This window comes from Arvicola amphibius, chromosome 4 (assembly GCF_903992535.2).
Source record: "Arvicola amphibius chromosome 4, mArvAmp1.2, whole genome shotgun sequence".
Classification (NCBI taxonomy): Eukaryota; Metazoa; Chordata; class Mammalia; order Rodentia; family Cricetidae; genus Arvicola; species Arvicola amphibius.
This window is the reverse complement of record NC_052050.1, coordinates 151,203,204-151,217,869: the sequence shown is the minus strand read 5'-3', so window position 1 is coordinate 151,217,869 and position 14,666 is coordinate 151,203,204. Positions and strand designations below refer to the sequence as shown.

Here is a 14,666-nt window from a genome sequence, read left to right as displayed (position 1 = left end):
ATGCTAATAGCCCATATGGCGATGCCTGGGAACATCCTAATTGAAAGTCACTTAACATTTACCAAGACAATTTGGGTCCAACCAGTACTCCCGGACATGCCTGGCTAGAAGGGACACACTCACTTTCACACAATGTAAATTACAATGCTGCCTCCACTGTGACGACTCTTTCTAACCCACTTATCTTCAGCTTCCAACACCTGTTTCAGTTTTCATTTAATTATAATGCATCTATAATTAAGAATCTGCTAGAACTTCCATAGAATATTCAGTTTGGAGGAAATTACATTAACATATTGCCACAATCCAAGAGCCTATAAGCTGAAATTTCTTTGAACGTAGAACAGATTTCATCAGCTTCTTTAAAACACCAGCATCTGTGGCTCCTCTCCTCCTGTGGTCTAAACCTTGCTAACTGACACTTGCTAGAAAGTATCCACCTTTAAGCACTCCTCTCTAGGACATGCCTTCCCCCACCTCCGTCTCTGTTTTGTCCGTCCAGACCTTATCTACAACATCTTTTCCTTCCCAGGCCTTGTCTCCCTGATCTCTGATGCCCCCAAGCTTATCTCCAGACCTTCTCTTTATTCTAACAGTAATTTCTATCTTCTGTCCTCAGAACTCAGCCTCCATCTCCTCCACCCCACTGCTGTCCAAACTCTCGTCTCCTCCTTGTGTGTCTCCATAGCAACTACTTACTGGGCTCCCCACTTTCTTCTCTGCCTGCTGCGAATCCTTCCTCCATCTTGGCTAGCGTGACCTTGCTGAGACTCCGTGGGGTGATGCCGCTTTCTTCCATAGCATCCCATATCTCTGGACTGCCGTGCTTCACTGATCTCTCGACCCTCTGCGAAACCCTCCACCTTCCCATCATGACACTCCACTGGTCATCTCTCCTTCGACCCTATTTACTTCAACTATTTCTTCTTTATGTCACAATTGTCTCAGGCTCCTAATACTCAAAGACCTGACAGAATGCCACCCATGCCTAGGATCTTCCTGAGGTGATGACAGGCCCATATGACTCTCCTCTAGGACTCCAAAACCTCCCAAAGCCCTGGTCATTATCCTGCAGTCCCTAGTGTTTGATTCAGACATCCTGGCTATCACTCACACAGCATCATACTGTGCCTATGGGACTGTATGTTCTCCTTTGCTCTACTCTCACCTACTTAGAATAATGACGGCTCATAATAAAAAACCGAATAAAATAAAATAACCAGAAATAAAGATTGCATGGACTCAAAGTCCTAACGCCCATTTTAACAATGTCATAGCTACTTTCTGTAGCAATTCTTAGAACCATTAGCATGTAGTTATGGACAGCATGCCTCCATTTGGATCATAGTTATGACAGAAGCCTCTGGATACTAAATCCCCTGGGGACATCAGAGTTCTCTTCATTTATGTAAGGGCATCCTATGATATGGCATTACGGTTTTGCCTAATGTCACATGTCTCAGAATGTGTCTGTCAGCATCTTGTGATGATGGAATAAATTTCCCCAGAAACAATTGACTACTGGTCAGTTTTTCTTCTTAAAGTTGAGCTGTGAATTGTATATGAAAATAATGAATTTAGCAAACACGGACATGTGAACATCCACCTTTATTGTCTTATTAACAATTTCAAGGTTTTTCTCCTTAAAATATATAGAAAGAAAATAATGTAGTGTATTCATGGCTTTTATTTGGTTTTCTCTGGTGGTTCGACTTGAGTCCTTACAGTCCTTATTACTTTTTATGGTGAATATTTGATGAACTAGCTCAGTTTTCTGTGCTTCTTGCCTCTATTCTCAAAAGGACAGTCATTTCTTTACATTCCAGGTATTTTTCAATCTCCCTTCCATAAAAATCTATTAATAATGCTGCACTAAAATCAAGAGACATCAACAAAACAAAGAGGAGTATGGCCACCAGTGGCGGGAGCCTGCTTCTGTGAAGAATGTGGCTTCTAGCTCTGCTGGGCTTCTTCCCAACCACCAGGCCTTCACATCTCCACGCAGGCTTTGTTGCATCCCTAATGAGAGGTTACCTGGCTCCTACCAGCTGCAGGATGCCCGGTTTCTAATAATACATTGATTTCTCTGGCTGCTTTAACACTAGTCTCTTTCTCCAAGCCCTGAGGTGGGTTCAAGCCAGCATTTGGGTGCCATGAAAAGGATTACATCATTAGGACTTCAAAGAGTGCCTGGCCAGTTGAAGGCTCCCAGAAAGTTTTTCTTGAGGATCAGGAGTTTTTAAAAATACTTGATAGAAAATTGCTGCTTAATTCTCTTTTGCAGCCAAAATTCCAGTTGCCTAGGAATTTGTATTCCTGTCACATTGAGATGAGTCTGAAATTTCTTCCCAATTCTGTTCTATTTTGTATTTGTTCATATATAATAATTATTTTAAAGCACACAGTCTCAGGATGAATAGATATGCACACCAGTAAAATGCTAATTGAGGTGAAAAGACTAGGACTATTAAGCACGCCTTTCAAGCATGCCTAATGGAAATTTCCGGATTGTTTCCACGATGGAGAGGTGCACTTTGTTAAGGAAACCCACTTTCTGCCTCTTTAGTCCTAAAATTCTTGATATTCTGTGCTCTTTATCAGAGATAATCAGTATCAAAACACTCAGCTCTGGGCAGTACTGTCCTCTCAAAGTATTTCTGCTTGCTGGATCTGAAGGGGCTTGGACTGTGGTCCAGACCTAAGTGTTTGGTACATCAAAAAAACCATCAGCTCCCGAGCATACACGCCTATCAGGATCAATAGATGATAGCATTTCAGGAGGGATTTTGCCATTCAGAGGGATGGCCATTTGAGATTATATTCTGATGTGAAGATGTTTGTTAGTTTTCCACAAAAGCTTGAGAAAGGTTGAAGCTGGAAATGCAAAGCTGTGGAAGACACTGCTCTTAGCTTTTGGCTCTGCTGGGATTGGCCTGAAGAGTGTTCAGGTGTGGCTCCTCCATTTACCACCCCTTGGAATTATCGACATCATGAAGAATGGCCTGTGTGATGCACAGAAGACTCCTGGCTCTGCCCTGACTTTGGCCAGAGCTGGAATCAAATTCTACAAGGATGGTCTTTAAGTCCCCTGAGGTCTATTATTAAGGTAGAGAAACTTGCAATGTCTCCGGTTGAGATTTATTTCAGTCTCCCCTCTGCAGACTAGAGAACACAGCACTCAGGGTGTGCTGTGACTCTGCATTTCTCTGCTTATGGTTTTCTTTAAAATGAGCCCATGAAAAATTAAAAATCTCTACTCGCAAAGGATATGCATTGAATAGTAATGTATCTGCTCTTGAAAGCAAAATATAATGTCCAAAATACAGTTCTCAGATTTGAAGTGCCACACATTGAAATTGAGATCTGTGCCATCTCCAGGGGGAGGTGACACACACCTGCTATGTGTCAACAAAGATGACTGCTGTCATCCCTTAAACGAGGCAGGACCTCACTAAATGAACTCCTACCATCCATATTCAGGAAACATCAAAACCTTAAAAATGTTGCCCAGCATTCAACTGGGAGAAGTTTGTAAACTTCAGTAAATGTTTCATGCTCAGCTGACTGTCTACCTTCTTTATCGAGGGTTGCCACCATCCCTAGAGCTCTGTAATGCTGTGACCACAACCAGAGCACACCTCATCCGGAGCAGAGACCCTGCAGCATGTGACACCCAGTGCTCTGGGCAGGTGAAGCAGCACCACCATATCCTACTTCCTCTGAGAGGATGTCTGAAGGTTAACCAAAGGCAAACGAAGTCATGCATGGTCCCAAGGTGGCATCCTCTGTGCTGGGGGTTCCCTCTCCTGTCCTAGCCAACTCTGCTAATAATAATTTTGATGTTAGGAATTATAATGTTAATATTTGATATGTAGTATCTTATATGTGACTCGCACTAAGGGTCATGGCCCACAGCTGCTGTTGAGTCACCTCCCAAGCCCAGTTTAACTCTTAATTTTAAATCAAAATACTGGCTGTTTGATTATTATAAAACTCCTGTTTTAAAAAGATATGGTCTCGGCTGAGCAGTAATGGCACGTGCCTTTAAGCCCAACACTCAGGAGGCAGAGGCAGGTGGATCTCTGTAAGCTCGAGGCCAGGCTGGGCTATAAGAGCTAGTTCCAGGGCAGGCTCCAAAGCTACAAAGAAACCCTGTTTTGAAATATAAATAAATAATAAAGGATATGGTCTCTCCCATCTACATTTCATGAATGCAATCATTTTGAAGTATTTCTCTGAATTTCCTTATTCATACCATATTTGCAAACTATAAGATTTTGTTTATCATTCCAAATACAGACCCACATTTCTCTCCTGGGCTTGGTTATTTCCTTCACCTTTTACTCTTTGTTTATTTTTGAAGCAAATTTCTATGAAGATAAAAAACAATTTTCTTTTCTTTCCTTTTTTTTAAGAGCATGCTAGGAACAGTCTGAATGTTTTCAAGGGTCTGAGATTTCAAGTGCTTCAAGGAAATGGAGATTCAAGGGCCCTGAACACTACAGATTGATAGCTATGTTTCAAGAGGAAGCAGTAATAGCCCTTAGGCACTGACAGCTACTGCCTACTGGAATGGATTCTGATTCTAATTTTCCATCTGATCCATGTTAGAAAATAACGCCTCTTTCATTAAAGGGAACTGAGAGCCCAATACGCATGTAGCAGACAAAAGCAGAAGTGTGTATTTGGAGAATACAAAAGGAGTCTCATTCCATGCAAGGTACAGGAATAGGGTTTCAGTGTTTTTCTTCAGTAAACTAATTTATAATGTTAAAAAGTGAGTCTGGATGAGTGGGGAGATTATTCATTGCTCTGTGTTCAAAGGTCAGCTACTTAGAACAATGTTCAGTTGAGAGGATTTGCAATTTTGTAGGCATATATTCTAAACTTTCTGATAATTTTAAAATAACTTCCTACTGAAGGGGGAGAGGGGAGCATCAAATGGCCACTTCCTTCTTGCTTCTCTGCCCTCATGTCTTAGGATAATTGCTATAATTTGCCAGAACTTTCCATCAACAACACCTTGTTCATCCTGGAATTCAAACCTCACAGTACCTGTTGATAGCACTTGCATTTATCAGCTCCATCTGTTCCCATTGTCCTTGATTTAAATTCCTGATTTCTGTGTGTAGAATTGCCTAAGCCTCAGAGCAATTTTATTTATAGCATTCAATCACTATTTAAAGCAATTAATATGTGAATTCTTTATGTTATGCTCTGTATTACAAATATTACTCTTTACTGATTATTCATTTCGTCTTGCTTTTCTGCCATAATAAAACCCATTGTTTACATTCAGAATTATTTTCCGTGGATGAGTTTCTCCCATACCTTGTAATTTCTTGAGTTCTCATTGATCTGACCCATTGATTGACAGTTTCTCAAAAGCAAGATGGCGGCATTATGGGATAACTGTGGCTATGGGAGACAACTTAATGGAAACAGGTTGAGCCTGTTTGGGCAGCTCTTCTTGCATTGCTCCACCTGGATATGTACGTGATATATTGGCAGCTCAGGTTGGTCCCCTAAAGCATGCAAAACCAAAGCTTTATCCTTTGATTTGCTTTGTGATTTAGATGATTTTTATTTACGTGGAAACACATTCAACCTGAATGTTTCATTAAAAATTTAAAACATCGTTAAGTTGAAATTTTCTAAGGCCACCTATCTCGGAACCAGCATCACAGCGCAGTGGTGTCCCTTATCTCTACGGTGGCTTCATAGCGTGGAATTATTGCTCATAGCGCCTACACAGCATTCGCATGAGGATCATGGGTATTACTGAGATAAACAAAATTCAAAAAATAAGGGCAGTTTGCCAGTGAGGTGGAGGTGGACGGTACACTTTACCATGATGATGATAAGCTTCTTTTGATACTGAGAGAATCATGAATATCTAAATATCAAAATATTTTATTAGGGGACATAAAGTTTCTCTCAACAAACTTCTTGCTTTCTTGGCTGGTCACAGGTTCTTTTAGGAAAATCTAAGCACAGATCAGTACCATGTACACTAACATTAGCCACTTGTAAGCCAGAGGAAAACCACAAACAAAAACAAACAAAAACAGAATGGAATGGTCCGGAGAAGAAACAAGGTGGATGCTGGACAACTGAGGCACGTCTCAGCAGTTCATGTTCAGTACATAATGCATCTATGAATATTCATTAGCTGCAAAGTATGTCCCTACAGTAACATTGATTCAATTATGACTAGAGATTGCTTTCTACAACAAAATACCCAGGGTAGCCCAAACAATCCTGTACAATAAAGGAACTTCCAGAGCCATCACCATCCCTGACATCAAGCTCTATTATAGAGCTACAGCAATGAAAACAGCTTGGTATTGACTCCATCTTAGACCCTAAGCAATAGTGGAGACGGTGTCGGAAGTGGCCTTCCCCTGTAATCAGGTGGACAACTACCTTAATTACCATCATAGAGATCCACACTGGGCTGATCTCCCAAAGTCCAGTCAAAGAGAGAGAGGAGCAACAATACGAGTAAAGGTGTCAAAACCATGATGGGGAAACCCATAGAAACAGTTGACCTGAGCTAGTGGGAGCTCAACGACTCCAGAATGACAGCAGGGAAACTGCATAGAATCAAACTAGGCCCTTTGAATGTGGATGACAGTTGTGTGGCTGGGGTAGTCTTAAAGTCCCTCAGACTTTAAGACTAGATAGTTATAATTTTTCTCGTTCATCAGATTCAGAAATCAAGTTATGACAAAAAAATTAATTAGGTATAAGACTTTAGATTCACCAAGATAGGATAGATCTGGAGTATTTTCTCTTAATTTGACATCTGCAAAAGGACTAGACATTATTATTTATTGTCTGTATATGTTGCATATAGTTATTGTACTTATTGTATGTAGTTTTTCTTACATTAGTTATAGCCTTCTTTTATATTTTAGACAAAAAGGGGAAATGTACTAATATTTCATTTGTATTTTAATAAATAAATCCTGCCTGACGATCAGAATGTAAAATATTAATCAGCCATACAGCCCAGGCAGTGGTAGCACACACCTTTAATCCCAGCAGCCACACTAGTTAGCCATAGAGGCTGGGCAGTGGTGGTGCACGCCTTTAATCCCAGTACTAGAGAGGACTATAAGGTGGGATGAGACAGGAACTTTCTCTTTCATTCTGAAGACTTCATAGAGGCAAGAGCTCTCTAGCAGCTTGGCTGCTTTGCTTTTCTGATCTTCAGGTTGAATATGAATATTTGTCCCTGGGTTTTTATCAACGTGACTTGAGCAGTTACTGTCCCTTTAAACATCCACGTGGGAATGTTGAGGACAGAGCCGTGCAGTAGAGACTCTGACTAGCATCCCGTCCTAGGTGACCTCAGATGAAGTCACTCTCTCCTTAGCATCAGGCTAGCTTGCTATTCAACACAGAACTGGAAATACAGGGACTGAAGGAATAGCCTGATCACTTCTGTTTTACAATCTATGGTCAGAGGAAGTATCACGCAGTGATTCCAGAAGAGATGAGCAGGGAGAAAATGTATTTAACCCTCAGATAAAGCTTTTGGAAGGATAGATGTGTCTTTTCAACAGAAGCAGAAAGGAAGATTGCAGCCATCCTTCATCTCTCTTCCGGGCCCCAGGCTGGAGCTATATTAAGCCACTGGAGAGTGGAAGAAAATTGAAGCAGCATGAACCCTGATGTGGAATGACTGCCCAGGTCCGTGAATGACATGCTACCTTAGAAGACATCTCCCTGAGACCTAATGCCGAGCAGAAAACAAAACACAACAAAATTAAAGTGCGATGGATATAGGGACATTGCACAACAGCACAGTCTGTGTCTGTGGTCTGGCTTATAACACCCAGCTTCCCAGGACCTCTCCCTTGCTCTGAAAATGGCTAACCTCTCAACCAGTGGCTGAAATTGGTGTCAGTACTCATGGGCTCGCATGTAAGGTCCAAGATCATGACAGTAGCCACTTTGTGACCTTCAAGAGTATGAGTGTTTCTAATGGAAGGGGAACTGGAGGACCCTTTCCCATCAGCACAGTTTGTGAGGTAGCCTAACTGAGGAGTTTGGAGGCCTTTAGGAATCCCACTGTGACCTGGCTAATAATGGATATCTGTGCTAGTTCCTGAACTGATCTAGATAGTAAGGCCACTCTCGTATTTAAACCTATAGTCTAGGACCTAAGGACAAAACCTGGACAAGGCAACCTCCAGGCTTGGCAGTGAACATCATCAAGGATCTGATATATCAGTTTATAAGCAGCCTAAATTGGCTTCACACAAACTGTATCAGTCACCAAGGCCTGAAGCCAGAGGACATTCTGCTGATAAGTAATATGGTAGTCAAGCTGGCTGGCTTCAACCTAGCCAAAAACTACAGCTACCAGATGGTCCTCACCCCTGTGGCTGTCCGGTCCCATGTTCCTGAAGTTCTTCTGCAGTCTACATATGCAATAGCTGTGGACGTGGGAGGTGTTGGTTGTATCTCAGCAGAGGTGTTTCATCAAAAGCATCTCTTCCTTGGCAACTCCAAAGCTGACCAGTTGGGAAAAATCTTTGATGTCAATGGACCACCTCCAGAAGATGACCGGCCTCAAGATACATCTGTACCCAGAAGAACCTTTCACCTAAGCAGCCCTGGAGAATGTAGTCATGCCTGAGATGGAGGTGTCTGGCAGCTGCTGCAAATGCTGACTTTAGACCCACATAAGCGAATACCTGTTTTCCAAGTCCTGCAGCATTGATCTACACACGGAAGAAAGTGACCCAGAGTAAGAAATAACGTGGCTGCCTTTCCCTGCTCCTGGATGCTTGAGTGGACAGATGCCACTACAAAGGCAACCTCTGCTTCCTCTGAGGCTGTCAAGACCCCTCCTGTTTTGTTTGTTTTTATATATAGAGAGAGAATATTTTAAGCTTTAAATGGCATTCCCCACTCCTCCTCACGAAGCTTTACCCTCTTGCCCTCCCATTTCTCTACATTAAAGGTGGGTGTGTCTTGTCTTCTTCCCTCCCTGACTTATACTGAGATCTTTCCTTTATAAGGAAGATAAAAGAAGGCCACCACTACCACCACCACCATCATCAACAACAACAACAACAACAACAACAACAACAACAACACAGTTGGCCCCCAAGATAACAATTCAAATATTTCTGTCTGAAATGACTGACAAGGTAGAAATCTCAGTAGAAATCCTAGGGTTGTTGGAATTTTTTTGTGAAACATGACATGTACTCTCAAAGACCTGTCACTGGCTGAGGTGTCAGGGTAGAAGCACACACAACTCCGGCCCTCTCCCTTCCAGAAAATCCTGTCAATTTATCACCTCTGTCTTTGCTCTCCCAACTGTAGTCTCTGTAGGCAACGAAACCACTATGTTCTCTTTTATTCGAGGGAGTATAATTTTCAAGAGCTTCATTCCAACTTTAGATGATTTGTTGTTTATTTTCCCACCACTTGAAAATTGGCCAAATGGATATACAATTTTTCAAATGCCAGGGATATTTTATTATTGGGTATTCATTATTGCCATTTGATAGATGTTGCTATTAGTAGTTGCTTGTAGTCAGATTTTTCTTTGGGCCACCAGCTCACAAATGACAATGGGGAGACTTATTAATTATGAAAGCTAGGCCTTAGCTTAGGCTTATTTATAACTAGCTTTTATAACTTAAATTAACCCATTTCTATTAATCTACACAATGTCACATACTATCCATGCTTCTTCCTCCTTGTCTTCTCGTGTCTCTCTCATGCACCTAGATTTCCCATACTCTTTATCTCTCTGACTCAAGTTCAGCCTATACCTCCTGCCTACCTATTTGTCATTCAGCATTTTATTATAGCAATCACAGCAATACACTTTCATGCAGTGTACAACTATCCAACAACCATCACTCTTTTGTCTGCCCCTCTCAAATCTTCATTTTCCCTGTCTTTATGACTCTCTCCCTCCTCTCCTTCCTCTCTCCCTAGACTTCTGTCTTATTCATGCAAGCCCGTGTATTGCATTTCCTTAGCACAGAGTATAAAACCCAGGGTCACCTAGTCCTTTTAGGCTTCTCATGATCTGACTACAGATTTCTGTGTGTATGTGCATGTGTGCGTTTTAAAACCTTTTATTCCTTTCTTTGATAGTTCTTGGATTCTTAATTCATTATTTGATAATTTCATACATGTATATGATGTGTTTTGATCATGTAAAATTATGCCGCCAAGAAACCCCTTAAACATTCCTTCCTGACTTCTTGTCCTTTTAGCCACAGTTTACTGATCTTTTAATTTTATGTTTACATACCTTGGAATCCTACTGGATTCGTGGGCTTCAGATGTCCTGCTTAGCTAATTACAGTAATTATTTATGCACATATTAACTACCGTGACTTGGAAAACGTGGTAGAATCCCTACTTTAAGTAAGAATTGGCTCCCTGTGGCAGTCTTGGGTACAAGGCACTACAGGGCACAGTCAAACACAGTCACTACTCCCTTGTGCATCAACAAGCCTGGCAGAAGTAAACAGCAAAGGCACAACAAGAGAAGTAAAGGCACACACATAGAGAAGGCGAGCTGGAGAAAGAGCAGAAAAGCTACAATAGTGACAGCCCTTCTGGCAGTCTAAGGGCTTATTGGTATGTGTGAAGCTACTCAAGAAAGCGGTTAACTCACAATCAGAATACAGAATGGAGAAAAGGCAATCAATGTGGAGGTCCAGACTCTCCCAATCAAAGGAAGAAAGATGAGGCACTCGTGTATCCAAATCTGGGAATAAGCAAAGTACTGACAGAGAGCAAGCCTCATCTCCTCAGTCTTTGGAATGGTTCATAGGGCTTGACATTCTTCATCTAGCCCCTGGGAAGATAAATGGAATAAAATGTTAAAGACATCACCTCCCTTACCACCAACTCTTTTAGTATTCGGAAGCTTGGTTTACTTGACATCATGAGGATAAAGCTGGAATGAATTGGTGACTGTGCTTGATTTCTAACTAGTTTACACAATAATGGTGGCTCTTAGCTGATCACGTGGTATATGCCTGTAGTCTGGCACCTGGCAGGTGAAGGCAGGAGGGCAACAGCAAGTTCCAGACCAGCCAGGGCTACTTAATGAGTCTTTGTCTCTAAAAATCAAGCAAAACAGCTATGACAGGTAGATCTCTCCTGCATGAGAAGTCTGACTTTCTCCAAAATTAGTTTTAAAAGTATGGAGAAAAAATGTTTGTCATGGAAAGCTTTATATTCCTCTAAATATGGGACTTTGTCAAAATTTATGATAAAGAAAAAAATAATGAAAACTGCCTTTGGGCAAGTTTAAATCTTAGACGTTCTAAAAAAAAAAAGTAAAGCCCGTTGCTGACATAATACTTTATTATCTTCTATAGGCATGCAAATATCATGACTTAAAGTGAGACAGAAAATGCAATTATCTTTGTATAATTATTTATATAATAACTATTTCATTGAATCTATGAATCTTTCTTTTTAGCATGAAACCTTGCTGCTAGATGGACGATTCCTTCATCTGCCTTGTGACTATTAGCATGAATTCACATGAGGGCTACATTTAGTTACACAGATCGTGCACACAGGTGAGAACTAAATTTTGTGTTAATCTGGCCAGGCCAATGGGCAGGAATATTTGTCCAGTGTTCTAGATGGAGTATATTCAGGTTGAGATTAAGTTAGTACAGTTTAAGCCAAGCATATTACCTCCTTAGCAGGGGCGGTACACATTCAATCAGTTGATGACTTGAATCTTAAAAAAAATTCTGTCCTACCCCCAGAGAGAGAGAAATTCTGCCAGCAATAGCTGTAGGACTCACAGTGTAAATATTACCCGAGCCTTTGACTGACAACCCACCCTCAGGTTTTGTTTCTAGCAAGTCTCTACAATACATGAGCCGTCTCCATGGAATCAGTCTGTCTGCTCACAATTCCATTCCCAGCTGCACTCCTTTTCTGGAATACCCACAATTCAACCTGATATGATTTCATACCATTCCTGGGGCGAACAGATCACTGAGTTTTAATAGTTATGACTGTAATTTTTAAATTTTTGAGCTTCCCAGTATTATTCTATTTGGAGTCATGATAATGAAAAATATTTGGAAGTCCAGGGTCTATGGTGTTTTGTGGCATTTGCTGGGGACTGGGATTGACAAAATTACAATGAATTATGTACTATAAGAACACATACATGAACTGTTTTCATAAGAAAGCAAGCAGAGGACTCTTTATACATTGTGAACGCACAGCATGCTCCATGTTTCTAGAACTGGGCATGTTGAGAACACTAGTAATACATCACAGAATTTAGAATAATATGAAGCCTCATAGAGCCCCCAACCCAATCCGATGGTTTAAGCAACAGAACCTCATTTTCTCCTAAATCTAGTCCCAAATCAAAACTTCTCTGCCCTATGGGGTCACAATGATTCCATGAGCAGTTCTAATGAAGCACAGGATTTTGACAAGTGACCTAGTGACCTGTGGTGAGAGAACGGCTGAGGTCTATTTTTTCCAGGTTCTTAGAGGTGGAGCAGGAATACCAACTACCATCATTTCCTAACACCTTTGAGGGAGGGAGAGAAGCATGGATTTATAATTTAGATCTATTAGTAAGAGAAGAATCATCGACAAGTTTCCGCAGTACCATTCACAATATTCAGACCTCATGTCACACATATGTACCTTGGCTCAAACCTTCACCACATTCATGATATGCAAATCTGGACTATTAATCTCAAGGATTTATTGACAGTGTCTGCGATCTTCCAAAATTCATTTCATGTATCTTGGACATTGCTTCCACATCACACGGGAGGATGTTGGAGAAACTTGTAGAAATCTAGAAGGCCATGTGTGCATGCATAGTAACACTGTGGCAGTTTAAAAGAAAATGACCCCCAAACGGGGGGCAATATTAGGAGGTGTGGCCTTGTTGGAGGAAGAGGTCACTGTGGAGTTGGGCTTCGCAGTCTCCTTTGCTCAAGCTTTGCTCAGCACAACACTCAGAGCACTTCCTGTTGCCTGTAAGATGTAGAACCCTCAGTTACTTCTCTAGCACCCTGTCTACCTTCATGCTGCCATGTCCTGCCATGATGAAAACGGACTGAATCTCTGAACTGTAAGTGAGCCACACAATTAAATGTTTTCTTTGTAAGCATCGCCACGGTCATGGTGTCTCTTCACAGCAATGGAAACCCTAATCAAATGTCTCCAGGTTCCCTTCCTTCTGCACTTCCAACCCTGTGTACTCACAGCCATCGCTAACCACACCAGGGACCCTGATGTTTCTTTGGTTGTGATCTCTGAACTGCACAGCTTATTTTTTCCCACTGCTGTGTTTGTGCCAGCCCTACCCTCCTTGTGTTGTTGCCCTGATCACCAGTGGAGGGTTTCTTCTAGAAACACGGGTTATCAATGAATCAGAAGCTTGACCTGCTGACAGTGGTTTCCTGCACCCCAGGTCCCTGTGGCCTTTCACATTTCTTCTTCTTTTATTGTTTATCCTCTGCTTCTCTGAAAATGAAAACTATCGCCAGAGCCTAAAGAATTGAGCAGCACCCAAAAGTGGCTGAATAAATACATACTGAATAAATGGGCTTGTTCTCGATTTGAATTTTAATAACATCAAGTAAACAAGGCTGGAACGATTATTAAGCCAGAGAGCTTAACTTTAATATTTTATATTGTGTAAGCCGGGAGACCAAAGCCTATTGGTGACACAGATGGCGCTAGGTAATTGTGTTCCTCTATTTTATTGTCCTTTGTGTGTGGATTGCTGTAAAGAACTGACAGAGTGTCTGGAAGCCATGGTGTTCTCTTAGATGTTGCTATCTATATGAATCTTTAAATGAGTTCCAAGAGAATCTGAACCAAAGTTTGTGACCATCTGAGTGTACAATGGGTGAAACGTAAGTAAGAAAAATATGTGAATCTTTCTGAAGTTTCCAAGGATGGGGGTAGTGCTCCAGGTGTCTGTGTCATGGTAGAGGCATCACCAACAAACATAGTGATGATTTATGCCTTGGATATTTGGGGTTAAATAACAGGGTGGGTCACCAAGAGCAATACATTTCAGGGCTAACCTCACCTGGGGCCCTTACTGTTTTGATTCTCTGTAGGTGTCAATTCTGTGTGTTTCTTCCTAATGGTTAAAAGGATATACTGGGGACAGCTTGCTTCCCTCTTACTGTTTTCTCGGTATGCCTAAACTATAAAGGTGGCTTTATGAAGTCACTAAAAGTGACTCTACGTTTGCATCTTAAAACAAAGCAAAAGAAAAGAACAGGAATCAGCATATGTTCGTCAAATGGTCAAGCAGATGTTCCTCATGGGCTTTGCTAAAGAAACAAGTAAAATGCCAAAGAGCATCTCACTGGCCTTCCACAGAAATGTCTAGGAACCCAGTGGTGCATGAGCACTCACGGGGGACAGCCTGAGAATAAGCAAAGGAAGTCAACTGTATATTCTCTAATACTAAGAACATCTATTACCTTGAGGCTAGAGATGCTCAATAAACAATAGAATGAATGAAAAACTACACTGGTGCCCAAATTGGCAGAGAAAATGTATTGATATATTTCAACAGAAATTTAAGCATCTCTCATATTACTTTAGCTTAAAATATGTGTGATGAATATTCATATGCACATTTATCACTCCTGTCCATG

General features: G+C 41.3%; 1 protein-coding gene and 1 pseudogene across 1 annotated transcript in view; one reads left to right on the top strand and one right to left on the bottom strand.

Moving 5' to 3' along the window:
- The window catches only part of Csmd1 (CUB and Sushi multiple domains 1), a 1,175,551-nt gene that overhangs the window by 580,764 nt on the left and 580,121 nt on the right, over nucleotides 1-14,666 (bottom strand). The gene's annotated exons all lie outside the window — the stretch shown is intronic.
- Nucleotides 7,992-8,765, top strand: LOC119812024 (annotated as a pseudogene).